The 16,591-nt window shown below is 39.6% G+C and overlaps 1 protein-coding gene across 17 annotated transcripts in view; it reads left to right on the top strand.

Moving 5' to 3' along the window:
- The window catches only part of ANK2 (ankyrin 2), a 618,697-nt gene that overhangs the window by 88,540 nt on the left and 513,566 nt on the right, over window positions 1-16,591 (top strand). For 10 of the 17 annotated variants that reach the window (XM_070259775.1, XM_070259774.1, XM_070259769.1 and 7 more), the window contains exon 1: window positions 2,564-2,759. The exons of 1 other annotated variant lie outside the window; for it this stretch is intronic. The gene's annotated coding sequence lies outside the window, so the exon portion shown is untranslated. Of the gene's footprint in view, window positions 1-2,418; window positions 2,760-16,591 lie in introns of those variants that run through there. 6 more of the 17 variants (XM_070259771.1, XM_070259758.1, XM_070259801.1 and 3 more) reach the window with 4 other exon arrangements.

Genomic DNA, 16,591 nt, shown 5'->3' with positions numbered 1-16,591 from the left:
AGCTCTGCTTTCTGTGGTCATGTAGGGGCCCAATTTCCTTCCATTCTCTTGTTCTGCCATTTCCTAAGTGTTAAAGTTGTGTGGTTGAAGGCAGGTCACAGACAAGTCTGTGTTCCAGCTTGCATGAAGGGGAAAGAAGTCTAGGACAAGCAATTTGCTTTTAAGCAAGAGAGGTAGAATTCTGCTGACGAGGCCACCCCTAGCTGCAAGGGAGGTTGGGAGTTGTAGTTTTAGGATGGAAGACTATATATTTAGCTTCAACACTATTACTTAGGAAGCAGACCACATCCTTTGACTCAATAATTCCATTTCTGATCATCTATCCTAAGGAAATAAATCAATTACAGAAAATAAGTATTAATTGCTTAAAGAACAATAACTCAGCCAGGGAAAGTAATGTTCAATATGTTTCTTGCTAGAGAGGAAAACCATTTGAGAAACATCTGTGCACTATTATTGAAGGGGTTTAGAGGCCATGGTATGGAATTAAAGGAGAAGGGAAACCAGTGAAGGGTTTTAAGTAAAAGCGTGATTCTGTCTGATTCAGAAGAACATTCTGTTTGCCGTGTAGAGGACAGAGTGGAAGCAGTTGCTGTTGTCCAGGAGACACAGCATGGTGGTACTTGGAACTAGCGTTTTAGCAGTAGCTGTCTTTGAATATTAAACTTTGATTAGCTGTATAGATTTTGGAAGCAGCATTTTGTCTATGAGACCAAATTTCCCACTTTACTTAGCCTGTATAGTAAGCGATCGTGGCAGAAGATCACTAAGTGGGGTGTTGGTAGAGTCACATTTCTGGGAAGCGTTATTTTAAAATGTTCAAAGTTAATTATGTTTATAAAGTTAAAAATGAGCAAAGCGCCAAGAAACTCCAAACAAAAAGACACTTCCCGAGTAGAAAAATGTATCATTTTCATTTTCTTGTATTTTACTTTATTAATATGCTCTTTCCCACAGAATAATCACAAAATAATGAAAACCCCTGGCTGTCTTTGTTCTTTGCATTTAAACGGGATTGTACTATGTCCTTATGCATTTAAATAGTATCTAGTAGCCTCTTTGTTATGGAAATAATTTAATCTAATAATAATCTATTAGTCTATATAATTATTAATCTAATAATCTATTTGTCATTCTATATATAATATTAAAGTCATCTCTGTTATGTATCAAGCTTGTGATATTTTCCCCTGACTAGATGACCAGGTTGCCTGTGACTGTGGAACTCAATATGAGATTCCATGGGGCAACTAATTTCCATTTGATCTCTATTGGGAATAAGCCATGTAAAGAATAAAACTGTTTGAGTCACTTCATTTATTCTCATTACCTATTGAACACCTATTATGTTCAAATAACTGTAAATAATACCAAGGTGCATGACATTCAGTGGGTTTATAAGCTGGTCAGGAAGATCCTGTTTCTACATAAACATCTGAAATACAGTTGATAAACCAAAATCCCAGAAGTAATGCAGTTAAAATAGACAAAGAAAGCGAATTCTCCTCTCGGCTAGGGAGGTCCTTGCTGCCTAACTTGATTTTGCTATGATTTTGCTTCATAAAAGCTCAGTAATTTTGGCTGTTATTTCCTTAAAGGTTACATTTATTACTATATATCATAATGAAATTAAGATAAAACATGTTTTACTATCAGCCTTCAGATTCAGTATTAGATACAGAACATATTATGTATAAGGAGCTTTGATAAAGCTATTACTTTTTTGACATCACAGAAATAAAATTAGAAACCCTGTGCTAATAAAAAGAAATCTTACTTGAAACTATGCACACTGCTCAAATATCTCCCTGCCCCAATTCTAATATCCCCCGCTTTGTGCTAGGAACCTCCTAGGTGCTCAATAAACGGCTACTGAATGAATGAGCGCAAGCATGAATAGATGGTCCCGACTTTCTGCCTACTCACCTGTCTGTCTGTCTAGGTCTGTAAGTCTATTTCTGCTGGACTGTATGTGAATCCCCTCGCAGTGCAATTATTGTGCATGGCACCGAGTCTAGTGGTTACTCCCTGAGAACATCTGAAAACTAAAATCAGTGGTAACTAGTTTAAATAAAATCCATACAAAACCCACCAATATATTTTTTTAACCCACCAATATTTTATGACTTAAATGTCTGTCTGTCTATATATATAGATATATATATATACACACACACACCTATATAAGGATAATCTACACAAGGCGGGGGCAGTGATTGGCGGATGAAATCACTCCCAGGGTATTGGCATCTTGACAGTAGTTCATTCTTCACCTTCCCAGACCAGGCGTGGAACTCCAGTTACTTCCCATATATCTGATGAATTCTGGCTGCTTACAGATCCAAGTGCTTTTCTTGCTTATTTTTTCCTTCTGCTAGAAACAGAGGGAATCAGGCAAAAAAAAAATTTCTTTTTTGTGAGAAAACAACAGTTCCTTCCTCGGTACCACCGGCTTAAATGCAAGCCCAGGGCACCCAAATGATGCAACTGTGAGTGTGAAAGAGGCTGCGGATGGGCTGTCACGTCTGGCTGATGTGATGTCAGAGAGGATCATGTGGTGCTCTGTGGGCAGCTGGGACTGGCCCGCCGAAAGCACATGGATTACAGTCTGAGGCTGGAATGGGAAAGTCGGCTCCTGGGCTGCTGTCTCATAGACCTCAGCCTGCAGGGAAGCTGGGGGCTCTCGGATCTGCCCCGCTCCCGGGCCCCTCCTGCTGCGTGACTCACAGGCACATTGCAGAGAGAAGCTGCTGCTCCCAGTAAGTGCTTAAAGAAGGTCTTATTCAGAGCATTTTGGAAGCGGGGAGGAAGCCTTGGTGTTGATGGGGATTCCTGGAAGCCCTTTGTCAAACACTCTCCCAGATCTGGGCTGGGCAGGTCTCTTTTACATGCCATCCTGGAGGTCATAGGCAGCACTGATGTGCAAATGTCCCCCAGCCCCTATTTTGGTTTGTACTCCATGTGATGTGTTTTTCTGATTTGCGTTTTCTATTTTTGTAATTTAGGGCAGATTTGTTAGATATGGTTAAAGTGGGTTGATTTCAGATTCCCAGACCCCTGAGAGGACCTGGTGTTCTCTGCATGGTAAGCAGGGACACGGGAAAGAGGGTGGTGGCCCTCGGTCGGAATCCCTGCTTGTGTTAAGCTACTGGCTGTGTCTGTGCCGGAGAAATTTTTCGTGGTTGCCACCCCTTTTCTGCTTGGGGTGAATAGGTGGTGGGAGAGAAAGCAGGCTAAACCAGCCGTGAGGAGCATGGAGATTGGGGTAGTTTCTGGCAAATTGTAGTGCCGTTAATATATTGCCTTTTCTTAATGGTCTAATTTATGTTAGGTGGTGTCAGCTGGCAGAACAGGTGCCGGGAGTGAAAGCATGATGGAGTTCTCTCTCCCTGTGCCCAGCCAGCAAATTGTCTTTCCTGCTTCCGAAGCCCAATTACAGAATGGGGAGAAGTGCGGGAGGTACAGGTTTCCAAGCACGTTATTGGTTTTTGCTGGTAACAAGCGTCGCATTCCCGCACCCAGGCAGCTGCAGAGAGCCTCGCCTCTGCGATGTTTAGGTGTGGCCTTTTTGGAGAGCAAGGGAGTAAATCCAATAACACCTTACTCTTCCTTCTAGGAGTATAGCGCTAAGTTTATTTAGAGACTGAAAATAAGCGTGTGTGGTCGGAAGGGGCCGTAAAGGGAAATTTAGGAGAACAGACTGTTTATTTGCCTTGGCACTTTTCTATGAACATTTGAGGCCAAGGTGTAGGATGTCTGCTTGAAAGACAATAAGCAAATATTAAATAATTAGGCTATGTCTTTGAGCATTGGAAAAATATTCTTTTGTTTTGTTTTGTTTTTTTAAGGCATAATTCTAGCCTTTTCTGTGAGTCTCTGCACAAACTGTAGGCTTTGGGGCCAAAGACTGATTCCAGAACCCTTTAAGCATTCCAGAAACTTTTGGGTGGGAAAGACGGTGGGATGGGAGCAAAGGAAGTATGCTTAGGTGAGGTCTATTCTCTTTTACAGCGTTTTGCAATAGATGATTTAAGTCCCAGAACCTCAGACAACAGACAAGAGCTTGCCCCACCCATTTTGTTGTGAACGTGGATTATTCAACTTGCCATTTTATTCCACTGAACTGCACGAGCTGTAAGTGCAGAGAGGGTTCTAATTCATCCTCTGAGCCCTGTGAAATAGAGTGCGAGCCAAATGAAATGGAGATTCCCTCCGTCCTGCCCCACCCCGCCTTGTCCTCCTTCCATGTTCTTGAGTGAAGCTAGATTTATGCTGCCAACAGTCCCTTTTCTGGCTTAGAATTTTGTTGGCCATTTCGGAGAAGCTGACAAAGGGCACAGGATGTGCAGCTGGTACTTGCTGGGGGAAAGCAGGTGAGCAGAGTGTGAGGAATGATTTCAGAGGTACTCTTACTGACCCAGCCCTCTCTCTCTGCCTTCTCCGATCAGCCCCTGGACCACACCCCCCTTTTTGGCCACATGCCAAGCACTGTATCTCTCTGAAGGAAAGCCGGATGAAATGATGCCCTTGCTTGGTCATAAAACCGAGGAGCCCTTCTCTCTCTGTAAGCACACACCGCCTGCTTTTTAGGGTAGAGATGTCCATTTATGAGAATTTTAGAATTTCATTTCTTTGGAAATTAATACAGTACTATGAAAAGAAATGGAAGGAAATTACTCATTTCCCCATCTCATGCACACAAGCTCTGTTTAATGTCTTTGTGCTTCCTTCTTGTCTTAACCATCACTTTCAGCAGGCTATGATTAATGCAGAGGGGCCATCGATACTCCAGATTTCTACTTTTCAGGAAAGGCAAATGCAGTGAGGGACTTGGAGCTGGAACAGACCTTAAGGACTGACGGTTCATCCCCTTATTTTACAGAGGGGAAAACTAGCCAGAGTTGTACATGTGATGAGTGACAGAGTCAGGACCACAACCCAGATCTCCTGCCTTCCAGCTCAGTGCACCTTCTGCAGTCACGAAACTTAAGGAGAGAGTATTTTCCTACAAAATTCGGTGTTTTTCAATTTCAGGTTATTTTTTATTCTGTTTAGCTGTGTTATTACTAGTAAAATCACTGCAATTTCACTTTCCTAAGAATATGTTGCAATAGACTGGAAAGTCCTTAAAAAGAAAATTAGGGGCTAGCCCAGTGGCGTAGCAGTTAAGGGCACACGTTCCACTTCGGCGGGCTGGAGTTCGTGGGTTCAGATCCTGGGTGCGGACATGGCACTGCTTGAGAAGCCATGCTGTGGCAGGCGTCCCACATATAAAGCAGAGGAAGATGGGCACGGATGTTAGCTCAGGGCCTGCCTTCCTCAGCAAAAAGAGGAGGATTGGCAGCAGATGTTAGCTCAGGACTAATCTTCCTAAAAGAAAAAAAAAGAAAATTAAGTTCCATGTTCTCAGGGGAGTAGCATGTATATATTTTTGTGGCTCTTGCGATGAGATCTCAGATAGCTGATCACTAATTTTCCAGTCTTGCCTTACTGGGGATGTGGCCCACTCTAATTAATATCAGGATCATTGTTGAGTTATGGAAAATCAAATACCACAAGAACATTTAGAAGTTTCTTCCCATTTAGGTAGTTTTCTGAGTCATATTAATGCTCTTTTTTTACACAGGCCCTATTCATGGTGACATATTTAAAACCATTTAAGAGATACTTAATTTAAAAGTTTCAGCTTAACTTACTCTCTTTAGATTATTGCTAGACCCAAAAGAGATTTTCAAAAAAATACTTGTTGATTGATTTATAGAATATACAGAACATTAAAATGTCTACTTATGAATGTAACGAGATTTAAAAGATAACGCAATATAATGCTGTTCCATAATGGTATTAGAATGCCCATCTGTTAATTATTCAGTCTAATTTTGGTCAGGGTGACATTCACATATTTGCTTGAAATCAGTGTAAATATGAATAAATGTCACATGTAATTCATCATGTTGATGCTATTTGTAAAAGCAATAAACACATAATTAGATTGGGTGTTGTTTAATTACATTTTTTGGAAGCCTTGACTACAATACAGAAGCCCTCTGATTATATCCTTAATGTGAAACAACCAGTTTCTACTGGTCCAGTGAGGGCATCTTTTCATTCTAGACGTTAAACTATAGTGATATATTGGGAGAAATTAGTTCTGGTAGCTTTGAGTAGTTTCAACAAGAATAATTGGAACACTGTTCTAAAGAGCCTGTGCTCTCCAGCTCGGAAACAAATGGCTGCATGTGTGACATTTCTAAATGGTGACATCTTCAAGGAACCCTCTAGCTGATTTCTTATTTTAAGCTTCAGGTTGTGGAGGGGGAAAAAACAAAACAGAAAAGGGAAATTAGGAATTGATGTTCCTAATGTGGAGAAACAGAGACTCCAAATAAAGATAACACTTATTTTAAAAAGATGTAACTAAGAGGAAATGCAAAGAAGGTGGTTCTCTAGACGCTTGATACGGTGAAAAGCTGCTGTCCTCGGTGTAAATTTCACTCCTTAAGGTCCTGGGTGCCTTTAACTGGTTCCATTTAGGCAGAAAGCACAAGCAAATATCTCTTGTTGTAAACAAAGCAACAGATTTAAGTTAATGCTAATGTGTTCACAGCCAGAGCCAAAAGCTTTTCAGGGTTATTATAACACACTGGGCTCTTAGCCCATCCATCTAAATGTCTAGAATAGACTGAAGTTATGGAGCAGTCCATTGTATACGCCATCCCACATGAGAGCCAGATGCTACTGTTTACTGTGCTAGTAACTTTGCCAGCTTCAATGTGAAATCTGAGATTACTGCTTGGGGTCAATGGAAGTTATAGATTGATTTTTCTGACCATAAATTTAAGCTTCTACACTCCAGTCTGTTTTGATTAATGCTGATTTTTTAGAACAATCTCTTAAACCTAATTTACGCCCAACTGTCTAAGCTGTTTAGACGGAGAGCTTCCTTGTGAAAACTGTGTTTATTTATTGTCTTTTGGGCTTTGGGTTTGATGTGGGTCTTCAGCACATCTTGGTCCTTTGTCTTGAGCGTGGAAAAGAAGTCATGAAGATGTACAACGCCACGCTTGAAAATATCACCACAACACAGTCTTTGAGAAGATTTGGTAGAAAAGTAGTTCTGTGTATATTGATTTAGAAAAAGACTCTCCAGTGTCCTCAGTTGAAAACAGTGTCGGATTTCGCTGACATTGTTAGTCTCTTATTCCTTGATCTTACCCCATTTGGTTTGTGCCTTTTGCATCAGATTAAACTGGTTTTCGGGGAAGTGTTGTAAGTAGTAATGATAATAACAACAATAACAACTCCAGATGCTGAGCACTTCCCGTATGCTGGGCCCTTTACCAACACTGCGTTTATCTATGGACATTTCACAGGTGGTAAGGTGAACTTGTACCAAAGCATGTGACTTGTCAGCTGAGATTCCAACCAGGTCTTTCTAAGTCTAAACCTCTATCTCTTGTAATTATGCTTATTGTTTCAACTATAGATTTCTTTAGAGTTGTGTACACAGACATAAAGGTTGTGACAAAGACCTTTTATTTACATACAACACACAGATTTGGTGAGGGGAGGAGAGAATGCCTTTATTTTGGATACCATTAAGTTAATAAATTGTGGTGTGATATGGTTAAAAGATATGGGAAATGCTCACGTGTGCTACTTACCTGCTTGTTGGTTCTACTTTAAGGATCTAGAAGGCAGTCCGCATAGCAAGCTCCTGATGAAAATACCATCATTTAACAAAATTTTGTATCACAGGACCTTGTTTTTAAAAGCATAGTTCTTTCAACTTTATCCAAAACATGGTAGCTTTATAGTCAATTTAACTTGCTGTTCAACGTTGGAGGGCTTCCTAAAGTGTAACAACGCGCTGTTAAAATATTTCGCAGAACGCTAATACTGGAAGTCTGAAAAAGCCCAACATCATATTTGTGACATTTTCCTCCTTTTGCGCATCAGTTCATGTCCCCTAACCTGAGTAGGCATTTGTCCACTTAGCTTAGAGTTCTTTAAGCTCCTTGAGAGAAGGGCTGAGTTTCACCTTTGTCTTCCCAGAACTGGGCACAGTGGCTGCTACAGGAGGTTGCTTGTTTGCAAAATTGCCATCCACCGTGAGGCCCAGCTCTTTCAAGGTGTAAGCTTAGTGGTTGAAACTTCAAAGTTGGATTTCTTTGACATTTTAACAGAATACACTGTGGAAAAACAGAACAAAAACCAGAAAACAAAATCTAATCCAAACTGAACTGCTTGTGCCTTGATTTTTGGCAAAGAAATGTCACAAATCCTTTCATGCTAGCCATTCAGAACACCCATTGTTGGGGCTCTTGTTTGCGGCACTTAAAAGTACACCCTTAAATGTGGTTTTCAAGTGCTAATGAAAAAATATGCTCCAGAAAGTTTTACTTGATTAGATCTTTTTCTCATCTTGGTGTTGGAACATCCACTTTGCAATTCGTAGCTTGTCCTCATTGCTTAATATCACTGGGTTTTATATAAAGGCAATATTAAACCATCCCTACTGAAGAATGAAGCTGAGTTGAAAAGTAGATTTTGCATCCTTTCACAGTCACATAAGTATTGTTTTGTCAGGAAAGGCTGTTGCTTCTCCATATTGTACATTTTATGCTTACTAAAACTTTGTTGAAATAGATAAAATCATATTCTTTCTAGTTATAAAGTTACTTTTAGAATAATATTGCAGAATTTTAAACTCCTCATTCTGATATTGTACAGTATTCAATTTCAGAATAAACTAAGACCTGTAAGAACATTTGGCTGAGATGTTACTAAAAATAATTGTTGCTCTAAAATTTCACACAGGGAATAACATTCTATAGTTTCCTATTTGTTATATGCTCTTGCTTCATTTTCCATTTGGGGTTGAAAAGAAGAAATTTAGAAAAAATATTTAAAAAGGAGATGTATTGGGGCTGGCCTGGTGGCATAGTGCTTAAGTTTGCCCACTCCATTTTGGCAGCCCGGGGTTTGCGGTTTGGATCCAGGGCACAGACATACACACCACTCATCAAGCCATGCTGTGGCAGCATCCCACATACAAAACAGAGGAAGATTGGCACGGATTTTAGCTCAGTGACAATTATGCTCAAACAGAAAGAGGAAGATTGGCAACAGATATTAGCTCAGGGCCAACCTTCCTCACCAAGAAAAAGAAAAAACAAAAAAAGAAAAAGAAAATGAAATGTGTTGGTGCTTTGTAAGATCCCGGTATGCTGCCTCAGTTAAATCTAAATTATTGCTATAAAGAGAAAACTATATACTTGTGATTAGATACGAATCTGTTTAAATTATTTAAAGTTTAATTTTTAAAAAAGGCAAATCCCCTTAAAAGTAGCCGGCCCAGCATATGTTAGTTAGTCAATACTTAGCTGGGACATGTCGGTTGGAAGGACAGAAAGTGATCTGTAGCAGCTGGATTGTAAGGCGGGTCTCATGTGGACATGGGGCTGATTGAAAGGTGGTCTTGCATTCACTTTGAACCATCAAAGAAGTTAACGGAGAGCGTTGGCTCTACTGAAGAAAGTCTTGGAATACCGAAATAGAAAATGTGTGAATCAGAATAAGCAAAATAGGTGATGCTAGGTAGGGGGAGATGACAGCAAGCTAAAGAGGCAATCTTATAGAGCATAGTAGCTCCAAAACCCAGAACACTGGAATATTGGATTGGACACATGGTGGGGATTTCTGAGTTTAGAGGTATCAGGGCAATTTTCCTAGATAAATCTGGGAGGACACCAAGTGAGATTAGTGTAAGCCGTGACTGATCATCACAGTTAATGATTAGTTTTGATGATACATCATGTACCCAGGTGGCTGTAGATTTTGTTTTTTCCTTTTAATTTATGAATGATTTATGTTTTTGAATATATAATATACTGTCCCCATTTCAAAAGGTACAAAAGGATAAATAAGTCTTCCTTCTTCCCTGGGGCTTGAGTTCCCCTCCTCAGAGACAACTGCTGTTTTTGGTTCCATGTGTATTTTCTGGTTATATCCCGTGACTATATATACGTGTATCTATATCTATCTTGTAAAACACAAATTGGAGCATGCTTCATACACTATTCTGTGCCGTTTTTCACTTAATATGTCTTGGGTATTGCTCCATATCAGTATGTACAAAGTTACCTTTTTCTTTAAACAAATGTTTTATTATGAAAACAAAATTAGAATGTATAATGAAGTCCCGGGTATCTATTATCCAGCTTCAACATGCATACCAGTATTTTGCCAATCTTACTGTGTATAAGATGATATTAATGAATTATCATTAACTTGTGTTAATGTATAATATGTAATGTATCATTAACTTAGGTGTGGTCGGTGCCTAGTGGGTATGTTAAATAATTTTTTATTATCAATTAGAGATGCATGCTGATATATTTATGAGTAAATGATATGTTGTCTGATGTTTGAGATTTGTTTTAAAATATACAAGAAAACATGATGTGTGGGAGGAATAGCTTGACCCAAGACTGGCAAAATATTGAAGTTGGATGAATGCAGATTCATTATATTATTTCTTTGCTGTTGTGTATGTTGAAAAATTTTCATAATAAGAAATACATTTGCTATTCTGGTTTCGTCTATACCTCCCCCTTTTTCTCTGGAGTATTTTAAAATAAATCCTAGATATCGTGTAATTTTACCCATAGAAGCTTCAGTTTGTATTCCTAAGACATAAGGACTTTAAAAAAATCCCTATAATGCTGTTATCACATCTCAGAAAATTAACAGTAATTCTTAATATGATCTAAAACCTAGTCTGTTTTCCAATTTACCTCATTTTCTCAAAAATGGCTTTTTATAGTTGTTTTGTTTAAATTAGGAACCAAATTAGGTCCACATATGGCATTCTTTTAAACTTCAATAGTTCTCTTCCTTTAAAGAAAAAAAGCATATTTATCTTTTCAAGAAACAAGGTTATTTATCCTGCAGAAGACCCTACTTTCTTGATTTGAATGTTTCCTCCAAGTGCTGTTCAACTTGTTCCTCTTTCCCTCGTATTTGAGGCTTGATTAGATTCAGGTTGAATATTTTTGGGCAAGAATCCTTCCTAGGTGGTCTTGCTGTGTTCTTGCTGTGTCATCTCAGGAGGCTCATGTGTTTCTGGTTTCACTTCGGGTGATTCTAAGATTGAGCGGAGGATTTGGGTGGCGTCAGCCTGATCTGCCCATTATAAAGTTTCCCATCCACATTTCACCTAATGTTTTTGGCATCCAGTGGTTATCATTGCCTCAGTCCATTATTCCATTAAGTGTTGCAAAATACTTTCTAATTCTTCCACTTCTTTTGAGGTTCCCCTCATCAACTTCTTTATTAGCCTAAGTACAGTTGGTTTATTCTTTGTAAAGACCACATAGCATTTTATTGTACCAGACTTTAACTGGTCCTCTGTTTATGGATACTTGGCATGTTTCTTTTTCTATCTCTTGGGTTGTTTAAATATTTTTTCTTACTGTATTTTCTCATATACTTACGTATTTATGATGAATACTACACTATGGAATTTTAGGAGTTATATTTTAACAGAAGAGTAATTATTGACATTTTAACGTTCTGCATGTTAATTTAGTATAAATATGAGAGTTAGAGTCAGACAGACCTGTATTTTAACTCTGGATCATTTATTAATCACATGACCTTGGGCAAATTATTTATCCTTTTCAAGCCTCATTCTCCTCGTTCATATATTGGGAATAATGATGACATCTGGTATCTTGACTCTTCTAAGGATTAAATAGAATAATCTATCAAAATGCTTGGTACAGTGCCTACCATGTTGTAAGTGCTCAGTAAGATGAACTTTTTGTTAATATTTGAGGATTAAATGAAATAACACATGCAAAGTCCATTGGACAGGGCCTGGCAAATAGATGCTTAATAGTGCTACTCTTCTCCCTTCCTTTGTTTTTCCTCCAATTTGAGCAGCAGTGAAGGTTATTCTTTCTCCTAGACTGTTTTCAGGAATGAAGAAAAAAAAAAAGACAAACCTTAGCTGCCCTGAGCTTTTTGCTGGAAGTGGTCCTTCCGTCATTCTGCTGTTAGCCTTATGGAGAGCCACCTGGAATTGCTGGGGTCACAGCTCCCCGTCCCGGAGGCCTTGCTGCATACTGAGAAATGCCCACTTCTCAGCTGCCTCAGTCCAGAAGGGACCAGGTAGAATGCAAGCAACTCTGTGAGCTGTGGAACAGAGTGTTCCCCTCTGCTGCCACGCTCTCCCTGCCCCATCCATGGTTTCCAGCTCATTTTAGGATTAGAAAGTTATCCTGATGTGACTCTAAGTCTGTGTTACTTCCTATACTCTGTCTAAACTCAGGTGGGAATTAAAACTAAATAGAATCATGACAAATGAACATTCCCAAATGTTACTTTAAATAGCATTTGCCTGAAAGTTACGTTAAATTATTTTTTCTAGAAACTCATGAGTACACTCTCTCCTGCCCTCTTCGTATTTCTCTTTCCCATATATTCCTCATCTTTGTAACATCTTTGGCTTTAGCTTTATTCCTCCACTTTCCCCTATCAAATCATGGTCAGCTTTTCCTCTTTCCTCTATGAACTTCAGGCCTCTAGCATCTCCTCTCCTACTTTCTGCTCTCATCCTATAACCTTTCAATTCTCAGAAGCACCATGAAGCAAGGAGACATTCTGCACCATCTCGTCATCCAAGTGATTGGATAAAGCTGGCCTTTCTCAGCATCACCCCATTTCTTCTTCCTGTGTTCCTGTGTTATAGCTGACAAGCACTATACTTTCATGCACTGATCCCAAGTTTTCAGACATGCAGAATGCAGAAAGGTTAAGTCATTTGAAAAGATGTGCCGAAGATAATAACATCGAGTCAGCACTGCAGACTGGAAAAGAACAATTGACTCCCTGATGTTCAGGATCAGGCTGTTTTTCAATGAAATGTGCTGAAGGAGCACACATGCGTTTTAGTAACAGCCTGGAAAACAAGAGATATTTCTGGTCATTCTAGTGATGTTTGTTCTGTCTGCTTCGATAGAAGGATATCATGAACGTGTGCTGAGTCTTCAAAGAGTGGTGATGCTAAGTGTTTTGATGAATTTGAATGAATGTTATCAAATATTAAAGTATGGTTTTGATTAAGATGAATGTCATTTGGTGTATTCATTGAAATTTGGAGCATCACAAACTCTCACAGAATTGCTCTGTTACTTAAATTAAAAGTAAAGTATAAAGTGGAGGAAAATGATCAAGAACACGAAGACTGCTTATTTTTTTCAGTTACCTTATGATTAATCCATGACAAGTTAGATTTCACCAGCCGGCTTTAAACAATAATGGCCCATGTCTGCTCTTCATCCTGGGTATAGTTTTTATTGATTGATGGAAGACTTTAAAGAGAATTAAATGTAATGGTTGAAATTTTGTCTCTCACATTCTCTGTACCTGGGAGTCCTTCAGGGGGAAACCTCTTAAAAATGCCTGCTTGTGTGCTTTCTCCGCTAGTTTTGCACTCCTCTGTATGTTGGCCAATGGGCTGTTGTTCCATCTCTGAAGGACAAGAGTTTTTCCTCCTGCTTTCACTCATTCATGCAACACTAATTTATTGAGCAACTATGATGTGCTAGAGCTAGTGCTGTGTGCTGGAGGTACAAAGAGGAATAAGACGTGGTCCTGGTCTGACAGCTGGCACCAGGCGAAGCATCTCTGTCTGGAACAGGCAGCATTTCCCAGAGTGCGCTCTGTGGCCTCTCCTGGGACCCTTCCTCAGCTGCGGAGTCCAGATCTTGGGATAGGCTTAGGAATCTGCATTTTCATCAGATGATGCTTGTGCACTGGCCCAGAGCATGGCAGGAGTGAGGTGGTTAATAGGGAGAGTAACCGCCAGCGTGCGATGCACTGCATCCCACAGAGAGAGCTGTCCATTCAGCGTCGATATTTCTGGGAGGCTCCTCAGGAAGGGAACCCTTGCCTGGCTTGAAGGAGCTTCCTCTGGAGGGGGCCGGCTGAAGTGCTGATATAACAGCGTCTGGGAAGGGTGTGAATTCTCTCCTCCAGAAAGTCACAGTCCTAGATTAAGGGACAGATTCTGGGTTAGGTGGGGAGTACTGCTTGGGGGGGATACGGGCCCAGGGCTTATATCCCTAGAGGGTCCATAATTTAGCCCCTACGATGTCCAAGAGGGAGAATATAGCTGACAGCTAATATTATGAGGACTTGTTTAGGGTGAGAAGTATGCAGAGATAAAACCATAAGAGCAAACACATGCACAGTGTCTTGCTGCGCCTCGGTGCTGTCCTAAGCACTTTACATGTATTAATTCATTCAGTCCTAACCACCTTATGAGGTAGGCGCTAGTAGTAGCATCCTCATTTTATAGATGAAGAAACAGAGAGGTTAAGTAAGGCTCAAAGTCACTCCGCAGGGCCAGGACTCCAACATGGGTAAGCGTAGAGTAGAATGCAAGCTCATCACCTCTGCATTCAACTGCCTCTCAGAAGCATCATCGTTTAAAATGGTCACAGCAGAAGTACGCACCTTTCCCACTGTTCTACGTGAGCACTGATTGCTCTCAGCTCTTCACCAAGCAATGCCCTCCCTCCCCATGGGCCACACAAAGAACACTTCTGGAAGCCCTGTCAACCGCCCTTGTAAATGACTTCAGGTCTGGTTTCTTCTGTTGTAGAGAAGAAATTACATGCTTCTTTTTGCTGTTACCTTATAATCTAGACACATACGGAAACCCCTCTACAGAAGACCTGGTCGTCACTCCCTGACATGAAGATGGGGTGTTCTGTCTTTAGAGATGAACCCACAACATCTTGTCTTTAAGCAAGTGTGTATGATGCAAAAGCCAACAAAACAAAACAAAACAACCTTGCGGTGTGTATTTAGAAAGCTGACCACTTTTTAATTTCTTTGGTTGGTTTTAATTTCAGATTGGCTATCTAAAGGCTTTCATGTTGTGTGTTCAGTAATGTGGATAATTATTAACTTAAGCTTAAAAAATGTTAAGGGAAAATACGTTTGAATTCTATCTGAGCTTCTGACATGAAGAGTTCCTTGACTGGGGTTCTTTTTTAGGAGCTGTTTAACATTTTTTACATATTATACCGGATGACAGAGACCTGGCTTACAAACAGATCTGAAGGTGTCTTGAATGAGAAGGAAATTGGTGGAAAATGAGATCACTTTCTTTTTTTCTGTAGAACGAGGAGCAAAAGGGCCTGCCATTTCTTGGGAATTTTGCCCAGTGGCCTGGCAGCCTAGACTTGTTCCTGGCTTCCTCGTTAGAAGAATTACACCCACAAAACATTGTCTTACTGATCAAATAATTCTTGGGTATGGGTTTGCTGCATAAACACTTATTCTTTTTTTATTGTTTTATCGAGGTCATATTGGCTTATAACATTGTATACATTTCAGGTGTACGTTATTATATATCAGTTTCTGCATAGACTGCATTGTGTTCACCACCATAGCTTCTATCCGTCACCATACATATGTGCCCCTTTATCCCTTTTGCCCTGCCCCCACCCCCTTCCCCTCTGGTAAACACTAGTCTGTTCTCCTTATCCATGTGTTTATCTTCCACATATGAGTGGTTCATATGTTCATCTTTCTCTGTCTGGCTTATTTCACTTACATAATATCCTCAAGGTCCGTCCATCTTGTTGCAAATGGCAAGATTTTGTCTATTTTTATGGCTGAATAATATTCCATTGTATATGTATATACACCACATCTTCTTTATCCATTCATCCATTGATGGACACTGGGTTGCTTCCACATGTTGGCTATTGTGAAAAGTGCTGCAAGGAACACAGGGATGCATAAATCTCTTTGAATTGTTGATTTCATGTTCTTTGGATAAATACCTAAAAGTGGGATAGCTAGATCATATGGTAATTCTATTTGTAATTTTTTGACAAATCTCCATACTGTTTTCCATTGTGGCTACACCAGTTTGCATTCCCACCAGCAGTGTATGAGAGTTCCCTTCTCTCCACATCGTCTCCAACACTTGTTATTTCTTGTCTTCTTAATTATAGCCATTCTAACCGGTGCATAAATACTTATTCTCCCACTTAACAAATAACTCTTGCCTGGTTGTGTCAACTTGTAGCTTTACTGAAGGGCATGGTTATTTCTGGCTATGAACTTCTCACAGGTCAGGAATGACTATAGACCCCATTGAATATCCAACGTCAAATTATTTATATTAATTCAAACTAATTATTTTCCATTAAAGATAATTTGTACTTCTTATAAAAAATTCAATAGGAGAAGACATTTTTGAAGTAAAAAGTGAATGACCCTTTACCCCACATTATTTTTGATGTCAACAGATATCTGGTGCTTCTCTTAAAATAACATTCCCACTGAAGAAAGCAATAGATTAAACCTCTGAAAGCTAGAGTTATGATTCATAAGAGTAATTTCTTTACTTTTAACTATTGAGATATTATATTAGTTTCATATTGTTGCTATAATAAATTTCCACAAACTCAGTGACTTAAAACAACGCAAATTTATTACTTTACAGTCTGGAGATCAGAAGTCCCAAATGGGTTTCACTGGGCTGAAAGCAAGGTTTTGGCAG

This window comes from Equus caballus, chromosome 2 (genome assembly GCF_041296265.1).
Source record: "Equus caballus isolate H_3958 breed thoroughbred chromosome 2, TB-T2T, whole genome shotgun sequence".
Taxonomy (NCBI): Eukaryota; Metazoa; Chordata; class Mammalia; order Perissodactyla; family Equidae; genus Equus; species Equus caballus.
Note: the sequence above shows the minus strand (reverse complement) of the source record. Positions and strands in the feature narration are given on the sequence as shown.